Raw genomic sequence first — 16,891 nt, forward strand, 5'->3', positions numbered from 1 at the left:
ATGGGAAATTACGATGTTAAATGAGTTATATTAACTATTTTCTTTTGTTATAACTACCGATGATATTTGGTGTATTAATTGTCTAATTCGAATTGAGTATATTAAAGGTCTATTATGGGTGATCTTTTCAATTCAATTTTCTCCATTTATTATGTTAGAATTCGAACTTTTAACTTTATTTGATCTAGTGTCTCATCCAATATACTAATTAAGTATCAATTATTTAAAATTTCATCGATAATAAATCTGGAGTTAAAAAAAAATTATATTCAGGTTTATTTATTGTAGTGATGGCAGAGGATCATAAAATATTCCTTGCGGTTTATTTTTAGTACATTTTAAACTTAATTGAATGGTTTACTTGCAACATTTTTGTTATCACTATATGGGTTTTATGGTTTTCTAGGAACAAATCTGTGCGTGAGCAACAAATGTAGGATGTCGATCAGATAATTACCTTCATCGGAAGCCAATATGAAGAAGCAAATACCCTATCATCCTCACTGAAGCACCCAAAGCCACAAGGTTTGGCTCAATGGCAACATCCACCAACTATGGATGTGAAGATAAACGTAGACTCGAGCTTATTCTGCAACGAAAAGAAATCTTGCTCAGCTTTCATTGTTAAAGATGCCAATGGTCAAATTATTGGCGTTGGACGTAGGATTAACAAAAACGTTAGAACGTTACCTCCGTGTTTACTGCAGAGGCGCTTGCTGTTGTTGAGGGTATTCAATTTGCTTTAGACATCAACTTCCGATCAGTGATAGTGGAAAGTGACTCCAAGCCCCAAAACGAAACCACAAATCTCTCTGCTCTCGGCCATCTCACCAATGACGCAAATATGCATGTGCCTACAAGTACGGATAAAACTGTCTTTAATTCTCCTGCAATCAGTGTCAGTCCAAAACATCATTATGTAATATATATATATGCATGCATGCATAGATGAAACTATCCCTGAATGTTTTAAGTTCATATGCTCTCAATCCCTTTAAAAGGTGTATGAATATATTAATGGGAGTGTTAAAGGAAAGGGAAAAGTTTATAAAGGAGAAGCTTCCCTTTTCGGGCATTTTCCCAAAATTCCCAACCATGGTTTTACATGATAATCGGTTCATATAACTAAATTATAATAATGGAAACACAGCATAAAATGAGGATAAAAATGTTGTAGTAGATGTCGGGGAGAGATGATCTCCACGTCATTAAAGGGAAACATGGTAGCTTCTCTCAGACTTGTCAACTGCAAAGTTGAAGCCTCGGTAGAATTCACGATGCACATTCAACAAACTCCCTATTTCAAGGACAAGGTCTGATTTTTTGTTTTGTTTTGTTTCGTCTTCTTCTTCTTTCTTTCAACTGTTTTCGGGTCTGATTTTATTATTTGTATTTCAACTTTCAAGGACTCTGGAGCAAAAGCATGGGTTTGTTTCGCAAACTCTTTTACAAGAAGCCACCTGATGGTCTCCTAGAGATATGTGAACGTTTGAATTTTGAATTCTGGGTTTAAAGTGTAGGGGCAAAACAATAGGGTACAAAAACAGAATTTAGGTAGATGAACTATAGTTTATTTCTTTTAGGGCAATTCTATCACTTGAAATAGTAAGTGCCATACAAAGTGTGTGCTATGTTGGCAAATAGTTTTTGATTGCTGCTTCTCTATTGATTCTTGGGAAGAAGAAAATTACAAAGTCCACATGAAGGGAATTGTTAGTAATCTTCCAAATCACTTCCCTGAAGCTTCGAACTTGGTCTTTAATTTCCACGAAGGAGAAAAGAAAAGCTATATCACAAAATTACTATCTGAATGCAATATGACGATAATGGATTACCCTTGTCATTATGAAGGGTGTCCATTAATCGCAATGGAGGTGCTCAATCAATTCCTGAGATCATGCGAAAGCTGGCTCTTGCTTGATCAGAACAATTTGCTACCAATGCATTGTGAAAAGGGTGGTTGGCCAGTCTTGGCTTTCATGCTAGCCGCTTTGCTGCTATATAGGAAGCAGTACAACGGAGAGCAGAAGACGTTGGACATGATATACAGACAAGCTCCGAATGAGCATTTACGGGTGTTGTCATCCCTGGATCCAATGCCTTCACAATTGAGGTATCTACAGTAAATCTCTTGGAGGAATATGGCCTCAAAATGGCCTCCTGTGGTCCGAGCTCTTATCTTAGACTGTGTCATTCTTAGAGACATTCCAAACATTGATGAAGAAGGAGGTTGCCGTCCGATATTTAGAATATATGGACATGATCCTTTTCTTGTTGCTGATAAATCTCCAAAATTTTTGTACTCAAGCCCTAAAAGAAGCAAATATGACCGGTATTATAAGCAGGTAATATCATATCTCTCCAGTTTCTTATCAGCTTTCATTCTCATTAATCTACATACCATGTGTAGATGCGTTCCAACATCCTCTTTCATATGCGTGCTCATATTGTTACATCTTCTTTTGTATGTGCTTGTTGTTAGATTATGTAACGTTTTATTGTTTTGATTGCAGAAAGAATGTGCATTTGTTAAAGTCGACATAAACTGTCCTGTCCAAGGTGGTGATGTGGTTGAGTGTGTCAACTTGAATGACAAAGAATGAAAGAAGATGATATTCAGGGTTGTGTTTAACACAACTTTTATTAGATCAAACATTTTGATGCTCAATCGAGATGAATTTGATATATTGTGGGATGCTAATGAGCATTTTCCCAAAGAATTTAGAGCTGAGGTATATATATATATATTTGTATATTTTGCTAGCAAGTTTTTCTTTTTCGTGTGTGTGCGTGTTTTTTTCTAATGGAAGTTACCCTGTAAGTGAAGATTCTTTTCTCAGAAATGGATGTTGCTTCTTCCGTTACTCCCACAGATCCTTTTCGCTATGAAGAGAAAGAAGGACTTCCTCTGGAAGCATTTTCCAAAGTTCAAGAAATGTTTAGTAATGTTGACTGGTTGGATTCCAATTCAGACGATGCACATAATTTTCTTCAACAAATAGGTGCATTAAATTTTGCCCAAGAGAAGTCCAACAGTTACAAAAATAACAATTTCGACAGCCCTCCACGAGGGAGAATGAGTCCTAGAACATTTTGGGAAGAAAAAAAATACTCGCGGCATTTCCAGGTAGCCTGAGGAGTCCCTCAAATATGGGTTTGAAGAATCTGGCTGTGCCATCAGACAAGTCACCTTCAAGTAAGGAGGCTAAGCCCCAAGCCTCTCAAATTGAACCATTCAATCAGCCTGATGTTTCACATCAACAAAATAACCAGTCAGTTGCATTAGTGAAAGATCAGCCTCCCAAGGCATCCAGTTCTGTATCCAGTCCAGCTTCTGCAGTAGCTTCTCCAGTGACATCTCCTTTAACACCATCTCCCAAGGAGGAAAATGCTGCTGGAAAAAAACCCTCCTGCTGAATCTCTAGGTCCTAAAACACCACCTGCCAAGGAGAATCCCACTGTCAGAGTAACCTCTCCTGATACACCACCTGTTAAAGAGAATCAAACTATTAGTAACATACCTCCAGAAGTATCTTCATCTTTGAAGGAAGTTTTAACTGGGTTAATGACAACTATAGAAGCACCAATCCCTCCTTCTGCATCTCCTTTGAGTAAATCTCCACCTCCTAAAATACCACCTGCCAAGGAGGACGCCACAGTCAGAGTGACCCCTCCTGCTACACCACCTGTTAAAGAGAATCAAATTATCAATGGCATGCCTCCTGAAGTGTCTTCATCTTTGAAGGAAGTCTTAGATGGGTTAATGACAACTCCATCAACACCGATATCTCTTTCTGCATCTCCTTTGAGTAAAATTGAAGCTGATAGAGATGAACCTCTTGCGGTTCCTTCACCTCCTGCTACAATGCCACCTTTTAAGGAAAATGCAGCTTCCACGCTTGCAGGTCCCCCACCTTCACTACCTCCTCTTCATTCCATTCAAGAAGCAAATCTATATACTACATCATCAGCACCCCACCCCCACCATCACACACAGCTGGTACATCATCAGTACCCTTACTAGCGCTAGCACCACCATCACCCACAGCTGGTGCATCATCAGTACCCTCACCAACGCTAGCAGCACCATCACCCCCAATTGGTTCATCATCATCAACACCCCGACACCCAACCGTTTCATCATCAGCACCCCCACCACCACCCCCAACTGTTCCATCATCAACACCGCCACCACCAACTGTTTCATCGTCAGCAACGTCCCCATCCCCACACACAACTAGTTCTTCATCAGCACCCCCACCACCACCCATAGCTAGTTCATCATCAGCACCCCCCCACCACCACCCACAACTGGTTCATTATCAGCACCCCCAACACCCCCACCTCCACCACCCACAACTGGTTCATCATCAGTACCCCCACCATCCCCACTGCCACCCACCACAACTGGTTCATCATCGGCACCCCACCCCCAACTGGTTCATCATCAGCACCCCCCACCACCAACAACTAGTTCATCATCAGCACCCCCACCACCACCACCAACTAGTTCATCCTCAGTACCCCGCCACCACCTGCTCCTTTTGGTAAGAAGACAGGTAATGGACCTTCAGCTCTTGTACCACCACCTTTTATTTAATCCGCAAATGCAAAGAACAGACTTCTGTCACGAGGTCATTCAAAGAGCGACAAGAACAAGAAACTAAAGCCATTGCATTGGTTGAAATTATCTAGAGCCGTGCAGGGAAGCCTATGGGCTGAAGCACAAAAAACGAATGAAGCTTCTAAGTATATACTGCTATGCCAAGTTTGGATTTTCCTTTTAAAATTTTCAGTGTCCTTTTAAGTCTTATGGAATGGTTAACACTCTTTGTAGGTCTCCTGAGATTGACATATCAGAGCTTGAGAATCTATTTTCAGCAGCTGCTCCTAAGACAAGTCGCAATAAAACAAGTTCACATACAGCAAAAGGGCCATAAAATGAAAAAGTGCAACTGGTAATGCAATTTTTAAGATTTAAGTTTCATTTTCTTGATTCTTAGATGTTACAATCCATCTGCAGTTTTAAGCTTATATGCTAAACAATTTAACCCTGTCTAAATCCCTCGTTTATCAAATAGTGAGTGCAGTTTTTATCCACCTTCTTGTCATTGCTTATTGGAGTCATTGCCAAAGAAAATACAAAGCATTTAATACTGTCCCCAATGGGAAACTTGGTGCAGATAAGCAATGTCAGGCACTCATATGGAAACTTGTTTTGGTGCAGATAAGAAATGCATACTTTTAGTCTAGTTCATACTCATGCATGAACCAAGACTTCATACCATGTACTGTTTGATGATGACTGACATATGACGAACCTAATTATTATATACAGTATGCTTTTGTTTTAGCACCGTTCCTCCTTGCAGATTGACCACAGACGTGCATATAATTGTGAAATCATGCTTTCAAAAGTGAAAGTTCCCTTGCCTGAATTAATGGTAGGTTGAATGTTACTATTTACAGCTTGCAATTATTTACTTATCTAAAATTGTTACTTGAAGACCTTACGTTTGGATAGTTTTAATCCTCAAATCAACTGCATACTCGTCTCCTTGCAGTGAACTATTTTTTCTCTTTTTCCAATTTGTTGCTTTTTCATGTTAACACATTTGTGTCTTTCTTTTTAACAAATGTACATGTAAGAACTCTATCCTTCATACTGCCCATTGTTTTAGACTGTTCAAGAGTGGCACTAAGGTTTTATGGACAGTGAAAAGCTTAGTTTATATGATCCATGAGGAGAAAAGCTTGCTGTAATTTCAGGACACCAAGGGAACTGTTGTTAATATTACTGTAGGAGGTACTGAAACAATTTTATTATTAAAAACTTGGTCTGCATCTGTAGTCATATAAAGAGCCATAAAATGTGCATATGAATTCCCAATCTTGATTCTTCTGTATACCTGGAGATCAGAAAAGCATTGTACTATCTAAAAGTCACCGACCTTTAAGATCCTCATGACGGAATCTCAATAATGTCACTCCTACCTGGCCACAAGAAGTAATATTTCTTATCTTGTTTGGTTATATTTGTGCCTTCAAATGCTAGTCCGGATATTGTTGAGTCTTTAATAATATGGATGTTAACTCAATAAGCACAAATATCTTATTGCATTAACAATCTGTTCATAGTTCAAATCTGAATCTCTTGCTTCTTAGCCTTATGCTACTTTCTAAACTGTTGCAGAGTTCGGTTCTCACCTTGGAGGAATCAGCATTAGATGCCGACCAAGTTGATAACCTTATAAATTCTGTCCTACCAAAGAGGAGATGGAACTAATAAAGGTGAAATGAATCATTCTTATTTGAATTTAAGATCCTTTATCATATTAAAAGCGGACTTGATGCTCTCCTAGAATCATGTCTGTGCCTTGGGTGCAGTCAAAACATCTTATATTCAAGGTACTACTGTTGTCGTTTCCATGAGTTTGATTGCATAACTAACTCCTTGTTCAGGGCTACACTGGAGACAAGGATAAGTTGGGAAAAAGTGAACAGGCATGTAGGATTTTGTATTTCTTTCTTTATGTATTTTTTATTTGGTTGCTAGATCCCATCATCAACCATAAAGGGACATTAGAACTAGCCAATCCGACTTTGGATAACTTTTGCATATTGTTGTTACCTATGGGCTTTTGTATTGTCAACTTAGAATCCCATATAGCTGTGTTTTGTATTATCGGCTGATATTTCTCGTATGGTATTCATCCAAGATACTAAATTTTAATTTATCTTCTTACAAGCATTATTTTGAACTTTTGTTTATCAAGTTTTGATGAATTCCATAGTGAATTATTATGTCAAGGAGTTTTACTTAATATCTTCTTTTAGCATCACTAATGGATCAATATGTTCCATGGACCTCTGAAAACAGTTCTTCTTGGAGCTAATGAAAGTCCCCCGAGTTGAATCTAAGCTTAGGGTATTCTCTTTCAAGATTCAGTTTCGCTCCCAGGTTTGATCAAATTCGTATCCGAATTCCATGGTTGCTAAATGTTCTTTGATTTTTGTAGTTATTTATCTGGCCTTGAAACTATCTTTTAGGTTTCTGACCTTAGACGCAGCCTTAATATTGTAAACTCTACAGCAGAGGAGGCAAGTTATACATCTTTTGTATGCATTCTTTTTTATAGAACAGCTTTTCACTATCCAATGATTGACATCGCATTATGTTAAAACTTATTTTATCAGATAAGAAATTCTGTCAAATTGAAGAGAGTAATGCAGACAATTCTTTCTTTAGGAAATGCTTTGAATCAGGGAACCGCAAGGGGTGAGTTAACTATGATTTGGCGGGTAATGGAACCATACTATTGCACCATCATACATTCATATCATCAGTATTAGAAGGCATCAAAATCAACAATGAATATTGGTCTCCAAATGTGCACTTGAACTTTAGAGCTAATGACATTTTGCTAATACGACTAGCTATCAAATATATTGTAAATGCCCTTAAATACCGTTTCCTACTTCTTTTCCTTTCTGCTTGAGCCACCGACAATTTAGTTGTTTTTTTTCTTCTCATTTTAGTTATTCCATTTCTAATTGCATTGTCAAGTCTTCCTTGGATTCCGCTTAAATACTGACCTCTAACCATGAAGTAGATTAAGATGCATTCAAGTATTGAGCTTCATCAAGTTTCAGTTACCTATCATATGACCTATTAGATTTAGTTTCTCAGTCTTTATTTCTTTTTCTTCTTTAATGACGCTACTTTTTGCACTTTTTTCCATGTCGATGTGTTTCCTTTAGGTTCTGCTATCGGATTTAGATTGGACAGCCTGCTTAAACTAACAGATACACGTGCACAGAACAATAAGATGACTCTTCGTTAAAGCTTGTATGAAACCTGTAGTGATTTTAAACCATATATTCTATTTAATCTAGTAACTATCTGTAAAATGTTTATCGTATCACATTGGTTATAATAATTCTGAATAATAAAACATAGGTACTTGCTGATAAGCTTCCAGTTGTATTAGATTTTTCAAAAGACGTTTCAAGTTTAGAACCAGCATCAAAGGTACGCTACTCATTCTCAATGCAAATAATTTCGAGTTAAAGCTAGCATATTGTCACTTGTTGACGAAAACGGGTAAAGAAAACGAAAGAACACGAGAATTTTACGAGGTTCGGCAATGTGCTTACGTCCTCGGTGCCTAGGCGCGCTAGAATTTATTCAATAATATTTAGGTCTAGGTTACATCTCTATATAATAGAAAACCCTGGTACATAATTACAAAATCAACCCTGTACCGTACCGTGGGGGCTGCGCCCCCACACCCCCAACCCACATAATTCGTAACCCCACAACGAGACTTTTTATGAGCCATACATAACAAATCTCCACCTTGGCGAATATCCTGCCCCTTGGAAACTTCAATGTGGGTTGGGTTACCTTGCTTCTTTAACAACTCGAAACATTCAACAAGCAATGCTTGAACTTGTTTGTCGTAACTGGCTTAGTGAACATATCAGCGGCATTTTCATCAGTATGTACCTTCTGAAACAAAACCTCTCCAGATGCAACCAACTCTGATCTTGTGGAACCTTACATCAATATGTTTAGTTCTAGCACGATACACCTGATTCTTAGCCAAGTGAATAGCACTTTGATTATCACAAAGCAACTGAACTCCACCTTGTTGAACACCCAACTCCTTCACTAAACCAGTAAGCCATAAAGCTTCTTTGCAGCTTCAGCCGCTGCCATGTACTCAGCTTCAGTTGTAGATAGAGCCACAATAGATTGAACAGTAGACTTCCAACAAATAGGCCCTCCACCAAGAGTAAAGACATACCCTGTCGTAGATCTTCTATTATCCAAGTCACCTGCATAGTCTGAATCCACATATCCTACAACCAAAGGATTATCCCGCTGACTCCCAAAAACAATTCCATGTCCCACAGTACCCTTTAAGTACCGAAAGATCCACTTGACTGCTTCCCAATGTTGCTACCAGGTTTAGACATGTACTTACAAACTGACTAACAGCATGAGCTAAATCAGGACGAGTACATACCATCGCATACATCAAGCAGCCAACAGCATTAGAATACGGAACCTTTGCCATATCTTCAGCTTCCTTATCTGTCTTGGGGCACTGTCTGATGAGAGCTTAAAGTGATTCGCCAATGGAGTGCTAACTGGTTTCGCGCTGCTCATCGCAAACCTTTCTAGCATTTTCTCAACATAACCCGTTGAGGTAGCCGCAGTTTCCTTGAGTCTCTATCCCTGCAAATTTCCATTCCAAGAATTTTCTTTGCAGCACCTAAATCTTTCATATCAAATTCCTGACTCAATAAAGTTTTCAACCGATAACATCATCCATGTCTTCGCAGCAATCAGCATATCATCAACATACAGTAATAGAAAAATAAAAGAACCATCATCAAGGCTCTTAACATAGACACAACAATCATACTCACATCGGTTGTAGCCAATCTTGATCATATAGGAGTCAAACCGTTTATACCCTGTCTCGGAGACTGTTTCAACCCGTACAAAGATTTCTTCAATCTGCAAACTAAATGCTCGTTTCCAGGTTGAGTGAAACCTTCAGGTTGCCGCATGTAGATCTGCTCCTCTAAATCACCATGCAAAAAAGCAGTTTTAACATCATCTGCTCTAAATGCAAATCCCAACTAGCCACCAATGCAAGTACTGCTCGGATTGAAGTGTGCCTGACCACAGGAGAAAAGATTTCATCATAAACTTCTTTCTGCTGTGAAAAACCCTTCGCTACCAAACGAGCCTTGAACTTCTCCCCTCTTTTTCTGTTACTACTGGTTTCTTCTTACACCCATTTGCAACCAATCGGCTTCTTACCCTCAGGAAGGGGAACTAACTCCCATGTGCGATTGTGATTCAAAGACTCCATCTCCTCAACCATGGCTGCCATCCACTTGTCGTTTCCTGACTAGTAACGGCATCATGAAAAGTAACTGGATCATTGCTACAGTAAGTGCAAAAGATACCAAGTCTTCAAAACCCATCTGTTCGGAGGCTTTATATTCGTCCGTCACCCTGTCTCTGGCGAGACTATAATCCTGCAAATCATCCGTAGTGGAACCACCAGAAGTCGGTTGAGAAGTTTCTGGTTTCTCAACTGGAAACTGCTCGAAATCTACCACTGTCGTGTCTTGCTTCTGCTGCAACATAGACTGTTCATCAAAACGACATCTCTACTAATCACAACTTCTTCGCAACTGGATCCCAGAACTTGAATCCTTTGACACCTTTCTTGTAACCCAGAAAAATGCACTCCTTCGATTTTGCATCAAGTTTGGATCTCTCATCAGCAGGTACATGCACATAAGCAGGACAACCAAAATCCGTAAGTTATCAAAACTAACATCATGACCAGTCCATACCTCTTCTGCAACTTCCCAGCCAGCGATGCCCTTGGCGATCTGTTGATAAGGTAACACGCCATGTTAACAGCCTCAGCCCAGAAGTGTTTGGGAAGCCCGCATTCAACCGCAAACATCTGGCTCTTTCATTCAACGACCTGTTCATTCGTTCCGCAACACCATTCTGTTGTGGTGTCTTGCGCACTGTAAAAGCCTCTGAATCCCATGCTCCTTACAGAATTGTAGGAACTGTGAATCTGTGTACTCCGTACCATTATCAGACCGCAAACACTTGATTTTTCGTCCTGTTTGGTTTCTACCTCAGTTTTCCACAGCTTGAACTTCTCAAAAACTTCAGATTTCTGTTTCAAAAAAATACACCCAAACTTTCCGTGAAAAATCATCAATAAAAGTAACATAGTACCTAGATCCACCCAAAGACGATGTCGTGGAAGGCCCCCATACATCAGAATGCACATAATCAAGAATCCCTTGAGTTGTGTGCTTCGCAGTCTTGAACGGACTTTGCTGTTTACCAAGAACACAATACTTGCAAAAGTCGAGCTTACAGCTTTTGACACCATGCAACAAGTTTCTCTTGTGTAATTCTGCCATACCACGTTCACTAAGATGAGCAAGGCGCATATGCCACAATTTTGTCGTATCATCACAGGACTCAACAGATGAACTCCACCTGCAACGGTACTCCCTAACAATCTGTAGATATTCCCTGCAGTCATCTTGCCTTTCATCACAGTCAATGCTCCTTTAACAATTCGAATGGTTTCCCTATCCTCGTCAGCCTTAGGGATAAAACCATTCTTGTGCAAAGTGCCCAAGGAAATCAAATTCTTCTTCAAGTCTGGGATATGTCGAACACCACTCAACGTCCGAACGAAGCCATCGTGCATCTTAATTCTGACATCACCAATACCAACAATATTGCAACATCGATCATCACCAAATAAACGAACCAGAATTAACCGGCCTGTATGTCGAAAACCATTCCCTATTTGGCGTGATGTGATAAGAACATCCAGAATCAAGAATCCAAGCATCCGTCAATTGTGTCGTTGAAATAGAAAGCATATCACCCTCACTGCAATCAGAATTATCATCCTCGACCACGTTCACAGACTTGGATGAGCCATCATGCTTCTCATCTGTCTGCTTTTTCAACTTCGGACAGTCTCGCTTCATATGTCCCGCCTCCTTGCACTTGTAACAGTGAATCGTCTTCTTATCCCTGGATTTGGATCTGGAATTCCGCTTCCCGGACCCTGCCTTCTCTGGCTTCCGTCCACGATCTCGATTACCCTTGACATATAAGCTATCGGCTTGAGAGCTTTCCCCTGCATTCTGCTTCCGCTGGTTGTGAGCCAACAAGGCTGCAGTAATCTCCTCAATTGATAGTCTCTTTCCCATATGTAAGAGTAGTCACCATGTGTTCGTAAGAGGGAGGCAACGAACACAACAGAATCATCGCTCTGTCTTCATCCTCAATTTTCACATCAAGCCGAGCCAGATCAGAAACGATTTGATTGAAGACATTCACGTGTTGCGCCAAATCGTGATCGTCCTGCATCTTCAGCCCATACAGCCGCTGCTTCAGATACAGTTTTGTCGTTAAGGATTTGGACATAAACTGACTTTCCAACTTCCTCCAAATTTCGTCTGGAGACGATAGATGCATGACGTGATACATGACCTCGTCCGCCAAGCATAATCGTATGGTTCCTGCCGCTCGCTGCTGCAATTCTTCCCAATCTTCCTCATCCATCGACGCCGGCTTTTGTAGATCGCAAAGCCTTCAAGATCCCTTGCTGCGCCAATAGATCCTTCACCCTCGTTTGCCATAATCCGAAGTTACCCTGACCATCGAATTTCGCGACTTCGAATTTTGCTCCTGACATCTGATACCAATTGTTGACGAAAACGGGTAAAGAAAACGAAAGAACACGAGAATTTTACGAGGTTCGGCAATGTGCTTACGTCCTCGGTGCCTAGGCGGCGCTAGAATTTTATTCAATAATATTTTAGGTCTAGGTTACATCTCTATTTATAATAGAAAACCCTGGTACATAATTACAAAATCAACCCTGTACCGTACCGTGGGGGCTGCGCCCCCACACCCCCAACCCACATAATTCGTAACCCCACAACGAGACTTTTTATGAGCCATACATAACATCACTAATATTCGGATCCCATCTAGATACAACTGAAATTTTTGGCAGAGGAAATGCAAGCAATAAGCAAATGATTGGAGAAAGTCGTTCAAGAACTGTCGAGTTCTGAAAATGATGGACCTGTGTCCGATAAGTTTCGTGAAGTATTTTAAAGCTATAATATGTTTCATGAATGTAATACGTATACATATACATAAAAAACTACATATTTATTTTTTTAATTTTCCCCCAGAAATTAAAGGAGTTCCTTTGTTTTGCCGAAGCCGAAGTGAGATACCTGGCTTCATTATACTTCGGGGTGGTATGGCTCTTGCTTTTGCAAACGGTGTCATTCTTACATCTGATCACCATATTAAACAATCATTATCTGGGTTCTATATCCACAGGGTAGAAACGTGGATGCTTTGATTCTTTAATTCGGAGAAGATCCAGCTAAATGTCCCTTTGAACAAGGTATTTTATGTAAAAAGTAAAACCTTCCACTTTAAGCTAGTACGAAAACCACAGAAGACATTGAAAATAAATGAAAAATGAAAGAAAGAAATGCTTTTATGTTTCTCTTTGTTCATTGGCTTCTGAGGCTTTAAATGTGCTTTCTTTTCCCTCTAAGAATGAAGATCTATTTCCAACTTAGTATGGCCCGATATGCATCAGTAACCTGTCTTTATCCCATCGTTCCGGAAATCGTTTACTTATTTATCCACTTTAATGGACAGTCAAAATTATTTCATGTTACTTTCCTAAACCACTGCTGTCTATTGTAGTTACTTCAAGTCTACTCAATTTTGTGAGGATGTTTAACAAAGCTCATGATGAGAACTGCAAGCAGCTTGAGCAAGAAATGAAAAAGTCTGCGGAAAACGAGAAGTCGAAGGTGAGTCCTCTGCAGAACAAGTCAAACTTCTATCAAAAGCAACAATGTTAAATGGTTTAGATATCAACAAAAATTCCTTCCTCTTCCACGGTGAAGAGAGGGTAGAGGCGCCCAATAACTACTCGAATTGGCAAGAAAAAGACGGCGTAGGAGTTGTTGGTTGAAAACCGATACGTCAAAAGTGCAATGTAAATATCACAGTGCCGCATTTATCCCGAACTCAATGCTCCTCAAAGGCAAGCACTATACTAACTCAAGCTGATTCGTCTTTCTGCCGTTTCCCGAGGTTAGATTAATACTAAGCCATGATTTAGTCTTATCATTTCTTGTTGTTGATGGGAGCTAAACTCTCCAGTTACTGTAGGCAACTTGTAAATTAGCCACTCAAAGAACATGTAAGTTAGCTTTCAAGAAAGAAGTCTGGGGATTCTATGAATCTCATTTTTGTTCTTTCATAAAAAAAAATTGTTTACTGCTTTTAATTCGATTTCTGATGAACTCGCAAATAATTGCAGAAACTGTGTATATATCTGCCACACACAGATATATTGATAGGGCTCTTTTCCATGAGAAAAAACTCAAACTTCAGCTTTGATGTTGAAGATACATGTGTATAATTTGGTTGAAACTTGTGCACTAACATATTTTTCAGCATTGCTTCTTTTCTGGGGAAAATTCAGACAATTTTCTCCGGAAAATTATAGATGACAATCTTTGAAATCATTTTCATGGTTTGCTGTCAATTGTAAATCCAATGGTTCACAAATTAGATGCTATAGCAATGGTATAGAACACTGTTCAGCCTGCTTATTCTGCTTTACATGAAATAAACTCTTACCAAGTATGAACAATATCTGGTGGATATTTGAGTTCAAGGATTAAATATATTTTTAAAATGATTTTTTAATTTTTTATTAAAATTTATATTTCAAGCGAGTTTATATCAAAGTGACACGTTGGCAAAGTCAAAATATTAGGTTGGGTGAAAGTGAAATAGGTGTAGCTGGCAGTAAGAGTAAACCTTAAAATTTGTCCATACGTAAAGGCAGTTATTGCATGAAATGACCTCACATCACATGCAGGAACAGACCTAGGATGGGTTTGAATTTTTAAAAAATTAAAATTATCATATATATTTTTTTAAATATATATTTTTATTAAAATTTTTATTTTTGTAGTCTGAAATTTTATAAATATATTTTTTCTTAAAATTTTAAAAGTTTGTTCTTCAATATAAAATTTTGTGTTTGTCCCCGATCATATTTTTTTTATAAATATAATGGAAAGCATGCACAATCTTACACATTTTTAGGGTAAATCACATCACATACAATTGAATTGTAATTTTTATATTGAATTTATCATTTAACTGTAAATTGATATAATTACAATATTTAACTTTGGTTTTGTATATAATTATAATATTATGCAGTTAAATTTTTAACAATTAACAATTTTTGTTCATTATCAGAACCTATCACCCTTCAATGTCCTTTTCTAATTATCCAAGACATTGATTAATATTATCTCATCATTTTTATAATTTTATCAATTTAAATTGTATAAATATCTATAAAATTAAGCAAATTAAAAAAATAATTGGTATGGGATATAAGGTGTTTGCTTGAAAATGAAAGAAATAAAAATATTTTAATATTAATTTTATTGTAAATAACAATCAGTAATATTTATGATTAATTGTCACCAACAATAGAAAAATTAATATTTAAAATGAGAGTATTTTAGAATTTAATAACAAATTGATATACAAATTAAAAGATTTATACTATTTTTAAAAAATATATCATTTTAGACATTTTACATCAAAATAATATCGTTTTTAACCTATCATATTGACAAAAATTATCATTTACATAGATGTGTCATTTATTATTTAACAACTCATTAATATAATAACAAGTAAAATTAAATTTTTTTTTATAATTATATCAGTTTATCCATTTTTTATCGGTCAGCCTTACGGCAAGACATATTCCATACGCCAAAGCAATTCCGCAAAAAGAACCATCTTTCATTTCCAGAACAATTCAGCAAACACAAAATATTCATATTTTGCATGCAAAAAGACAAGCCCCACTTGTTGCATAGATTACAGTGATCTCTCATAATCCTTAAGAACAGCCCCCAAATCATTTAACCCCAATACCCCACCCAGGGCCGGCCCTGGGCCAGGGCAGGAGTGGCGCCCGCCCAGGGCCACAAAATAATTTTTTTTTAGTACAATATTTTTTTAGTTTTTGATAATAAATTAAAATTTTGTAAAATAAAATAGAGTAATCTATGAATTTAGTAACTAAATTATTAGTTATTATCCGTTTTGGTACTTAAACTTTTAATTTTAAAATCATATATAACGTTTAGTTTTCATTTCATTTTAGTATTCGTCGTTAAAAACTTAAAGTGTTTAGTACCTAACTAACGGTTTTGGTTTGTTTTAGTACCTACAATTTCAAAAAAATTTAAAACTTAACGTTAAATTTTAAATGTTTACTAAAATGAAATAAAAAGACTAAAGTTTTTAACGGCAGGTACTAAAATGAAACAAAAACTAAATTTTACGTATGATTTTGAAAAAATTAAAAGTTTAGATACTAAAACATATCAAAACTGATAATTTAGGTACTAAACACGTAATTTACTCAATAAAATAATGGACTCATGAATTTATTAAAGTGTCAATTATCTTTATTAAATTTTATATTAACATTAATAAATTGTTCTTCCATAAAATTCTAATTTAATATTTCTTTCTCAAAATTCAAAAAAGAAATTCAATTGAACTCTTTAATTTTTTTTTCTAAATTGCCACTATCAATTCACAAAATCTCTTTCCCGATTTTTCATATCAATAAACAAATTTATTAACATTATTTTTTTCAAAACTTAATGAGAGGAAAAAATTTAAGTATAATTAGCATGCTTCGAAAGATGTTTCACGATTCATCTGAAAATTATTATTCTTATTTTTTTATTTATCATATTTCTCTCACACGTAAAGTCACAATTGTTTATTATCAATTATGATGCTTAAATCATATTGAAGATTATTCTTAAAATTCTAAGTAGACCACATTTTCAAATTCTTTCTTTTAATTTTATATATTTTTAAATTCTATATAAGATCGTTCTATTATTTTCAAATATTATGTTATGTATTGAGAAAAATATATTGGAAAACTTTGATGTTGATACTATCATTAATGGTTTTGCATAAAAAATGATCGAATGTAATATTTTTTATAAGTATTTATATTCTTAAATATATTTTGACATTTTTTATATTGTAATGAATTACTATTATTTTAATTTAATAAAAAATCTAATAAAATTTTTATATTACATATTTCTTAATTTTTTTTATTTTCGCCCCGGACTTAAAAATAGTCGGGACCAGCCTGACCCCACCATGTCTATCTGTTTCTTTTTCTGAAGATGAGAACTTTAT

At 36.9% G+C, this 16,891-nt stretch overlaps 1 pseudogene; it reads left to right on the top strand.

Annotated features, from left to right (window-relative positions):
* Window positions 1-290: 290 nt before the first annotated feature.
* On the top strand, window positions 291-13,678 carry LOC120162199 (annotated as a pseudogene).
* Window positions 13,679-16,891: the final 3,213 nt, after the last annotated feature.

The sequence above is a fragment of the Hibiscus syriacus genome, unplaced genomic scaffold (genome assembly GCF_006381635.1).
Source record: "Hibiscus syriacus cultivar Baekdansim isolate YM2019G1 unplaced genomic scaffold, ASM638163v2 tig00111402_pilon, whole genome shotgun sequence".
NCBI classification, from domain to species: Eukaryota; Viridiplantae; Streptophyta; class Magnoliopsida; order Malvales; family Malvaceae; genus Hibiscus; species Hibiscus syriacus.